Here is a 10,958-nt window from a genome sequence, read left to right on the forward strand (position 1 = left end):
AATAGATTGGCTTTACAAAAACTAGTGGAGTTCACAAAAAGAAGTGTGTTTCAGCCTTCTCTGATACCCACAGTTTGGTATTATTATCACAGGTCAGAAGACTCTGACTAGCTCAGACAGGATTTCATGGGAAACACGTGGGCCGATGCCTCGTTTGATTAATGATCCTGCTCATGCTTCTCCAGTCACTTTGAACAGGTCAGAGATGGGTATCTGGGGAAGTTCTGGAATCATCTGATCCATATGCAAATTCTGTTGTTGGCTAACACTACAAATTGCTCTGCTGGTACATTAAACTTCAAATTGTTATGCTCAGTCAACTTTGGTGTCTGACTTACAATGTGTCCTCCGCTTGTTACAGACTTGAATGAGGAACCAACTTCTCTTTCCAACAATTGCTGCAAAACAACATATGTTTATGCATTGACTCTTGTCCCCCGGGAGCAGAGGAGGAAACTGTTACAATGTTGTTAATTGTGTCTCCATCATCTGGTTATTATGCACATTTCTTAATTGCACATAAATAATAAACATTGCATGGATAATATACACAAATACTTTTTTTTTTATTATGTATTTAATATTTTTCTACTATTTAAGCTTTGATTGGCACTCATCAAATCATCCCCACATAGCGTTTATGAAACTGCGTACCACTAAGCATATATATCTCCAATCCTTCCTGCATTCTTGAGTAAACAGTTGTTTGGCATTACATATAAACACACTACTGTCTGTAGATGTGATGCACTACCACCAAAACCAATTAAAATTCTGGGTTAAAGCTACTAAGTGACTATTTTGTCATTGCATGTAGAGGAGTTGTTGTAACACATTGTTGCTGTTTGGTTATGTAATGCAGTTTGTCATAATCCAGTTTGTTGGAGGATGGTGAAACACAAAGCAACTTGCAAAACATGAATGCGTGGAAACACAAGAGCCGATAGCAGTGTCACAATGCCTTAGGGTGCTTTCAGATCTGTGGCTCGTTTAGTTTGGTCTGAGTCAGATGATAAAATGATGCATTACTGCTCTATCACCGGGGTCTTGCAATATTGTAAAGCAGGATAAACCATCCAAGGTCTTTTCTTATATAATAGCGTCACATCCTCCTTTACCCACTGCATTGGTAAGCAAATGCCATATTTGCATTTATGAGCCAGGTTAACCTACCATCAAAATGTGTCATGGCTTGACGTGGAGCAACGAGGAGCTCAATACCTCACTGACATTTGGGCAATGAGCATCTCTGTCCAATGTTGGACACCACTCACAAAAAATACAGAGCTTTCCAAACTTCTGAGTCAGCACATGAACCACAGAGATGCCACTCAGCCGTGCAGTGTTTTGAGAGGGCCACAAAACTCCAATAGCAGAAGGGAAAGGTACCAGACCAGCTTGGTGTAAAAGTAGAGGTTCCAGTGATGAGAAGGACAAACTATCCTGGACAAAATTCCCAGAACTGAACCAGTCGTTGCACTAGTTGATGTAGATGTTGCTACGCCTACGTGGTTAGCGTTAGCCTATTGCTTTTTGTATGCTTATTATCATCTGCAATCAGAACAGCCTTGTAGCTGCATTTCTGCATATATAACTACTAGTAAACTACTACTGGAGTGTCATGAGTAATGTAGCTATTTGCTTTCTAACGGCAAAAGAACCGCTCAGGGGTTTGATTGGAAGTGAGGTGAGACCCCCTCTTCTAGGTACACTTACGCCCAAACGACAAAGAGGTCATAAGCATGGACACTTTAAGGTGTTTCCATCACTGTGTGCCACTGTTGACTGATTGAGAAACTTATCTCACAGGATAGTGTTTGACTTGTGCACTGTCTCATAAAGTTGTAACCTATGTAAAATCCCTCCATTCAAGGCTCTTGCCACTCAAATTCTTGGCACTTGTGCTCTGTGATTCTGTGCCTACTTCTTTTTGGGTGTTCTTCATCATGTAACAACCAAATGTTTGCGTTAGCACCATCCATTGGTTGTCAGCACAGCTATCTAAAATGCTGATATAAAATATAAAAACAAACAAATACAAAAAAGATGATACATAAAGGCAGCTGCCTGCCATCCTGGACCAACAGTCATTCTATGATTCTCTAGAATGTCCAGATGGCCAGTCTGCTCTTGGTCTTTACTGTGTATAATATGTAAAATCTGCACAGAAGGAATTGTAGGAGTCAAATAAATTCACAAGACTAATTGTCTAGCTTTATCTGAGTCATGTGCTTCTAGTCAAGGGTTTGTCAGCCTTTTCAGGCCTGTGACTCAAACCTTACTTTTTGATAATCTTTTAAATACTGTAAGTAATCCATTTTGTCACCAGTAAATCCCCGAGGACTCTGTTTCATTGATTTTTCTGAAGGTTCTGGCAAGGTGCCATACATTCTGTGGGAGGTTCTTAGAACTGACAGGCATGACCTTTCATTAATTGCTTTTTACTTCGTCTGTTTAGTGATAATGAGCTATAGAAATTGGGACGACTCTGTGGACCGGTGCTGCAAAACATCCGATAAAGCAGCATCAGCCTTTTCATGAGTTTGTTTGTCAAAAGTCAATTAGAATTAATACTCCCATGGTATTTCTACAGCGGGCCCCTCCAAGCAAGTTGAGTCCCTGTTCATTAAATCTTATACAAGTTAACATCTGTTGAACAATGTTGGTAAATGTGATTTTATTTTGAAAATTATAAAAGGAAACTACATACATCTGGTGTTTCATATGCTGCAGTAAACTATCTGGAGCTGCAGGATGAAAGAATCCAGCGTACCTCTGAAAAAAAGAAGCATGCTGTTCTAGGAGGAAATGCAAAAGGTAACAGGAAGTTATTGCTAATTAAGACTTCATTAATCACTGCAGTGTTAAATTGAGTTGCAATAAGACGGTGCACACATTTATCCTCTATGGACATGCTCTACAATTTGTGTCCCCTTCACAGGGCCAAGTAAGGCTTTAGTGCCAAAGACATTCCAAGCAGCATATTTTCACACTTGAACACACTGCCACCCAAGAGTTCAGTGTCAGCTTCATTAAAATGCATGGCTACTCACACAGTTGCACCTTGTGCATGCACAAATTAACATGAATGATTTTGCTCTCTGTTATCCCAGTTGGAGTCCCTACATGACTCTAATGTTAACAGACTGAATGAGAGTACTTGTTTCCAGGGCTGAGTGGACATGCGTTGTAACGGATGCTGCTCTCATTGAGAGAAAACTGCACAGAAGAATTTGAGCGTAATTCAAATACAGCTTTAACTAATGGCAAATTTTACCCACATTGTTGAAATATTTGTCATTGGAGTAAGGAGTCTGTATTTTTAAGTCAAAGCTCTTTGTTTTTGTTGATTTTAGCGCCTCCTGTGGACAAATGTTATCCCTTTGCTGATTTTGTCCTGTACTAAGGTCATAACAGTTTTGATTTTGTATTAGTTTTCTCTTTATTAAGTTTCTAGTCTAGTTTTAATTTGATTTGTATTCTGGTTTTGAAGTTAAGAGTGTTGATTTGAGTTCTTAGTGATATGGGATACAATCAGGAGACCCAAAAAGGACCTGAAAAGATATTGTGTAGAAAAAACTACATACTACATACCATCTTAAAAAATACAAAAGATGGCCAACAACCACAGCTATCCACAAAGGAAAAGCCACAGATTTGACTGGCCACCCCAATAGCCAAATAGCAAAAATAAATAAATACATACTTGTGCGTGGGCTCACGTACTTCATGCCACCCCTGCAAGTCAGTGCCCCATTTGGGCCCCTACAGTCAAAAAAGTCTGGACACGCCCCTGCTTGCTAGCGCGTATCTTGTCGTACATACTTTGCGACTATCAGGTGGATCAATGCGGAGCACAGGGCTCTGTTGATGGTAAAGAGGGAGTCACAGTGAAAACTAGGGACTCAACTTTCACCCAGGTAAAAGTCAGACAATGTTTCAAAGATGTATGTCCTTGTAGTGTGACACACTCTCTCTCTCTCTCTCTTTCTCTCTCCATTGAAAAGGCAATGTAGATCGCCCATTTGTGACCCACCTCCCCACAGTAACAACTAATACTCTCCAGATCATCAAAAAGATGGGGTTTTCTTTAACTGAATTAGAATGACAGTGTTCTGATTTTTTTTTTTACATATATTTCTACACCGTCTATAGCAAAAAATAAACATGACATTATTTTTGGAGAGCAGCATTAACTACTTGTTGTCAATCAGAATATTTATAGCCGGCGGGTGAACAAGAAACTGTTTCGGTAGAATAAATATCTCAGAGAAAGGTCTATAGCAAGTTTTTTTTTTTAAATTACCCTGTAGAATATAGAAGAATACAGGGAAAGTGTTTGAACTTGGGCTTTAAAGAGGTTTGGTCAAAACTGGCAGAAGGACCATGAGGAATGTGTCAGTCAGGGTTCTGGTGCCAAAGACGATAATTAAGACATTTTCTCTGTAATTCGTTATCGATAATAAGCCTTTCCTGTACATATGTAAGTAGCGTTTACATCAAGAATGTCATCATGCTTCATTCAACACTTACTTATTTTACTTTTTAAAACTGTGCTGTGGACAAAGTTAAAAATAAAGGCTGTTTCATCAGCGTGCATTCAACATCGCCGCCTCGTCTGCCACCTACCCTGCAGCAGCAGATTCAGACATTAAAAATAACTGTGTTGAAATAACTAAATCTTGTCGCTGATGGCCTTGTTTGCTTTAAAAGGTCATAAAAAGGCTTCGGTGTTAATTTCAGTCTGTTTCATCACCGCTCATAAACTCCTCAGGGGAGCTTTAGATGATTAAATATAATGCCTAACTACTTGTGCACCTTTGAACTAAGAAGTTTGCGTTAAGGCTTTAGAAAGTAATTATGGTGACCCCTTCGGACAAATTGGTACATCTTATATCTCTGCTTATTTTGTCCAGCACATGTGCAACTAGATTTTCATTCTGAAAAAATCCTGCTGTCTTCTAACTGACATGCGCATCATTCATTGAGAATCCTTTCTGTAGAAATTATGAACAAAGGCTGTTCCAGCAGTGTGCTGTTACTCATCTTGTCTGACACCTTCTCGGTGGCAGTGGTAACAGGCATTAAAAATGACAACATAGAAATAGTCTGTTAACTCACTCATGGCCTGATAAGTGAGGATTAATTTCAGCATGTCTCATAACCTGTTAAAAACACCTAACCTGAGCTGTTATCTTTGAAACGCTCAACAAATGCAAAGCTGTCTTTCCCAAGGCATTAGAAACAACGATGAATGGCAAACCTATTAGCCCCACACGATTTTTCTCCTCACATTTGAAACTTATCACCATAACCATTGTTTGCAAGATGTCATTAAGACCAAAGCAGAGAGTGCTTGTGTTTCTCAAGAGATACAAAGAGATCAAAGCTGTCCCCAGTGCGGATCATAAAGAGTTCTCAGTCATGTTTTATTAATAAAAAATAGCCCTTTTTTTTCGACCAAACGTTGGACCATCCACTAGACCGACAGCCAACAGAGGACATGGCCTCTCTTTCAGGGGTGCCTAATTTGTCTTTGGAGAACCTCATTTGCATTGCAATTACCTGAGAAGAACCTTTAAGTGGATCCTGACAATTGAGATGGAGTGGGCATTTCTGTTCAGTGCAATGGAATGAAAGGAAAATCAATTGATGGGGGGGTGGACACCTGGAGTTAGGATTTTTTTTTCTATACAGTGCAATTAAGTGGCACGCCATTCTGTACCAGAATAGTCTATTACATCGTCTTTGGAATTACTTTCTATGGTAATATGTTTCAACATATCAGCAGGTTTGCTGGGTTCATTATGTTATTCTAGGACTGCAAAATGACCAGTTGAATTTAATGGATCTTTAGCCATACTGCAAGAGAAGCAAAGAAAAAGAAGGAGATGCTGCCACTCTTACTATTTTAATACAACGATGGTAAAAGCCAAGGAGTCAACCTGTAAAGTGACCTCACCTCAGTTTTTTTCTTGAAATTTGTCATTTGGTAATTATGAAATTCTTGTGATGAAGCCACTAATAAGCTAGCATGTTTGATGCAGCAATTAGCTATGAATTGTGGTTTTAACCTTTTGTAAACAGTGTCAAAATAAAGTTGCTGCTTGATTCCACTTTCTCCATGGAAACCTACTTTTTTTAATAACATAATTTCTCTCAGCAGAACTGCCTACAGTGCAGGTTTGGCTAATCAAATTAGCATGATTTAGCAGTCAGCCTCTTAATGATTTAGAATTTAACCTTGTCAAGTTGAAATTATTTCAGCCTTTTTTACCAATGAAAAAATATGAGCTTATGCAGATTTCCAGGTTGAAGATTAAATTTATAACTTCTTTAAACCACATAAAATACTGGTCTCAAATCTATAACACCCTTGTTGGTAATAAATTGAAATTTCTACTAATCATAATGGATCCTTGCAACAGTTATAATGAAAAAGTATTATATGGCACTTCTAAAACCAAGGCTTCAGAACCCAAACAAAGTAACCCCCCACAACAACAACAACAAAAAACAACAACCAAAGACAACCAACTTTATAAGAACCCAAACAACAAAACCCAAACAACATAATGAATCCAAACATCACCAGGAACCAAGCAACACAGAAACCCAATAATATGAATTGTGACCAAGAGGTCCAAAGATATAAAATTGTGTAAGTTGTTAAAAAAAAGAGATAGAAATAATAAAAGGATAGAAGCAATTTTAAATAACTGAAAATAATAAAACCAGAAAAATCATTGAAGCGGGATATAAATAAAAGAAAAAAGTAGCCATAAAATAAAAAAACAGGGAAACAGAGTTAATTACAAATACTATACTGCTTTTCTCTCAGTAAAAGGCCATAAAAGCAATAAAAGAGATAAAAGACAACAGCAATCAAAAAGAGATAACAGCATTTAAAAAAGAGATAGGCAGTCATAAAAGATTAAAGCAATTAGATATCACTGAAATACATCAATACACATAGATAAAAGCCTGAAAGCAATTAACACATTAACCACAATGTGATTAAGCTCCAAATGTAATGCATTTGAGTAAGGATGAGTTATAATGTATATTTTTTAACCCTGTGCTTTTTGCCCTTCAGGCACACTGTAGTTCAGCTGCTGCAGTGTCTTCCTGCTTCCTGCTTCCTGCTGCCAACAAGATGGGAAATAAAACTGCTGCACTTTTGAATTCCACATGTCATTTAAAAAACCCCAGATAGCTAAGTTGACAAATCAAAAGCGAGAAGCCATTTGGGTTCAACAGAGTTAAAACATCATTAAGCTACCTACCTTCATCTGAGCTACCGCTTACAAGCTAAGTGAACAGGTGTCAGACTGATTACGGTTTGCTCGCCCAGTCTTTCCTACTTTCCGTTCAAATACACGCACGCACATATGCATGTATGTTCTCAGATATCATACACCAATGCGAACAGCTGAGTGGACCCTCAAGACTTATGTTCAGAATTAAAGGATCTGAATTGATCCAACAGGGAAATTATACTATTGCAGTTGCTCATTTTACAAGACACTATGGACCTGAACTGTTTTGAATTGAATTTTAAACATGGGATTAAACGTGATTTATTGCTATCAACTAATGGTTTGACAAGCCTAAATTAAAATAGATGACAGAATTAAAGTAGAAATAAAAGCTAAATGAAATAAAGCTGTAAAATAGATAAAGCATTAAAATGAATCACTAGAAAGAAATAAAAGCCATAAAAGCAATAAAAATAAATTGAGGATATGAGGGAAATTAAGCAATTTGAAGAAATAGTATAGGATTAAAAGTTAATATAATACAGCTCTCAGACTTGGCAGGCAGAAATAGTGCACAAGTGTTTTTTGGATAACTTTCACTGGGACCTCGTAGTTTTGCTATTGCAGCAGCCAGGCTTTTTGCCACAAACAATTGTGCGACCTATTTACTCTGTCACAAGCTCTGCTCATTTTTCTTTCTCTCCATTGTTCCTTCTTAGGAGGTTTTTGCTTGCCTTGAAATAACACTTTAAATAGAGAACCCTTAAAAAAACATCATTTATTCGACTTTCTTTTAACTTTTACCCAACAAGACATTAGTGAAAAGTAGTCATCCAACACTTTGGCAGGTTTATCCATGCAGCATGAAAGTCAGTAAGGGATTGTCTGGTGAGTTTTTATGAATCGTGAAATAATACTTTTGCACGCCTTCCACTAGCCCTGATCCACCCACTTAACTATAGATGAAATTGGAAATGTGGAAAAGCCTGTTTCTCGGTTTGCTTTTATACATTTTTTAAAACATGGAGCTGGAAAAGAAGCATGAACATTAGTTGAAACAAAAACATTCGATTTGTCAGTGGATGCTTGACCTCCTTTAACTGCTCTCATGTGTTCAGTGACGGTGGCTAAAAGGAGAGCATCTGCCATGGAAGTGTGAAGAGCGGTGGGAGTTAAAGGGGGGAGGAATATCCTCTCAGAAAATAAAGTTTCTTTAAGAAGAGGTGCAGTGTGAGAGAAAGGTAAGATAATGATAGCTGCTGAACCTTAAATGACAAGGACACAGTGTTGCAGCTCTTATGCAAAGACAGTAAGCTAATAAGAAGAGTCATGCGTGCTAACGAATGTGCTGCTGGCCCCGGGGGGCTTATGCACAGCTGTTTCCACCTGCTGAGTATTTTCTCTCTTTGCTTGGCTTTGTCTCGTTACTTTGAACACAAGAACACCCTGATGGCTATAATTAGCTCTGTCACTCCACACTTTTGAGCACCAAGTGAGCTGCCATTCACTTTCTCATGCTCACACACACCCCACCCAACCTTTCGAGTAGTTATTTTCAAGCTTTATGTCACTCTCTTTACATTAACCCCCCCCCCCCCCCAGTCCTGTTTCTCTTACCTAACCTTTCTTTAACATAAAAATGTCATCTTTTCCTCAACCCATCTTTATTCCGTGCTACAGATGATAAAAAGACTTCAAATTGGTGTTGCAAGAACTAATGGCAGTCATTAGAAAATCACTGACCTGCTCCATATTGAGAGGGTCACTTGGTTTCAAAAGCATCCAGATGGGCTTCTCTGAGATGAGCTAGGTGTTATTCTTGCAAAAGTAAGTGTGGTGGAAAGTTGTGTGCTATGGGTGTGCACAAACACTCAATCATACAAGCGTTATTAGATGAACATATCAAGACTTTCTTTGATTGAACAACATATGTTGAGTCAGTGGAACGTGAAATAGGACAGTGTCAAAAGTATTGTCATGCAACAGTTCATGAGTAATGAAAGGGATAATGTATAGTGAACGGATGGTTGGGCAAATTGAAAATCAGAAAAGGGTGAGCAAGACCCTGATTTTCCCCGGTATGAGCCAGGACGGCAAGAGAAAAATAGACTTGCAGAGTTAGTCCCTTGTTTTATTACACAAGACACATTTTTACAGAAAAGCTTTTATTCTGACTTTATTTAATTTTAACTTTGAATTTGTTGGTTGTTTTTTAAAGTGTGTCTGCTTTTAGATTTACTTTAATGCTTTATTTTATGCTTTTCTTTATTACCTGCTTCTATTGCCCATTGTGAAGCACTTTGTTACCTGTATTGAAAAGTGCTGTATTATTATCACCACTTGTGGTTTAAATTACTTTGTAGTGATTGGTTACTTAGGGATGCACTCACCAGCTCTGCTGCCATTGCCTGGATTGCAGGACAGGATGTTGCTCCACTGTCTCCACTGTCTATCAGAGATGGTCGGGGCCCGTAAGGTTGGCCTAGTTGATCTGGCTGAAAAATTAGGCAATAATCCAAACTGCAGTCCATGTGTATTTATTATCAGTGAAGGAAAAAATGTGCAGCATTATGTTTTTTCCTGGGGGTCAAGGAAAAAAATGAGTACTTGCAGGAAATAAGGACAAAAAGAGGGAAAACTCTAAAAAATAGCAAAATGCCAGACGGAAGTGTTAACCAAAGCTCTTTCTGCTCTTTGTTCAATTGCAACAGGTGATTTCACTTCAACTTCAGCCAACAACATTCAGCCTCTTATTATATAGCAGCTGGCTCCTACCAAGAGTGAGGGGTTCATCATTTGTAATCAAATAACTCACCTGAAGCTCTTACCTGGTCTGCAGATGATCCAAACACATCGATTGGGGTTACCAAACATTATCCAAATACATTTATATAAAGTGAATTCTTAAAATGCACTTAAATTTCTTATTTCATCTCTCAAAACACCCCTCCACCTCATTCATACATGGTGCCTTCCACCTGGCACACCTTCTCATAAGCCAATGGCAGACTGCAGTTCTGTTTCGCAGTTCCTGGTTTTGGAAGTGGGATTTGAACAGTGCAGTGGAGGAGAGGTGACAAACTAATGTTACATTTAGCATTAGTGATGGCGAGATGAAGCTTCTTGAAGCATTGAGGCTTTCCATTCAATTGGTTCACTCATGGGCCGAAGCTTCATGGTGTTCCATTTGCTCTAGTGCGCCATCAAGTGGACAAGAAATGTAAAATAAAAGCAGTGATTATAATGACACCATCCCTTTGGTGTGTGAAGCTCTGAATTGAATAAGTTAATGTTTGTGATACCAACACATAAATGATGAACTTCTTAATATGGTGTTTGTTTTTATGATACAATGGCCGGGTCAAAAGGGAAAGTGGAAACAAATTGGGGATAAGGTTGTGACTGTGCGCTGCCCCTTATATTTCGAATCGCGCACCAAACCCGCGAACCAGTTCCTGAATCAGTCACGTGGTACGGGGGGCTTGCGAGGCTTCGAACGTCATCATTTTCGGGCCCTCCCCTCAATGAAGCAAGCCTCGATACGCGCTTCGCAGAAACGCCCCCTCAAATACTCGACACACGCTTCGAAGCTTCGGCACATCTCTAACATCACTATTTAGCATGTTCAACAATGAATAAAATGGTTTATATAAAGAAACGATAAGTGTGTTTCATCTGCTTTAAGATATTGCCCTTTTG

General features: G+C 38.7%; 1 protein-coding gene across 1 annotated transcript in view; it reads right to left on the bottom strand.

The window, feature by feature from the left end:
• Window positions 1-9,978, bottom strand: part of LOC117830879 (astrotactin-2-like) — a 484,162-nt gene extending 474,184 nt beyond the window's left edge. Inside the window, exon 1 of the mRNA XM_034709203.1 lies at window positions 9,650-9,978. The gene's annotated coding sequence lies outside the window, so the exon portion shown is untranslated. The remainder of the gene's footprint in view (window positions 1-9,649) is intronic.
• Window positions 9,979-10,958: the final 980 nt, after the last annotated feature.

The sequence above is a fragment of the Notolabrus celidotus genome, chromosome 19 (assembly GCF_009762535.1).
Source record: "Notolabrus celidotus isolate fNotCel1 chromosome 19, fNotCel1.pri, whole genome shotgun sequence".
Classification (NCBI taxonomy): domain Eukaryota; kingdom Metazoa; phylum Chordata; class Actinopteri; order Labriformes; family Labridae; genus Notolabrus; species Notolabrus celidotus.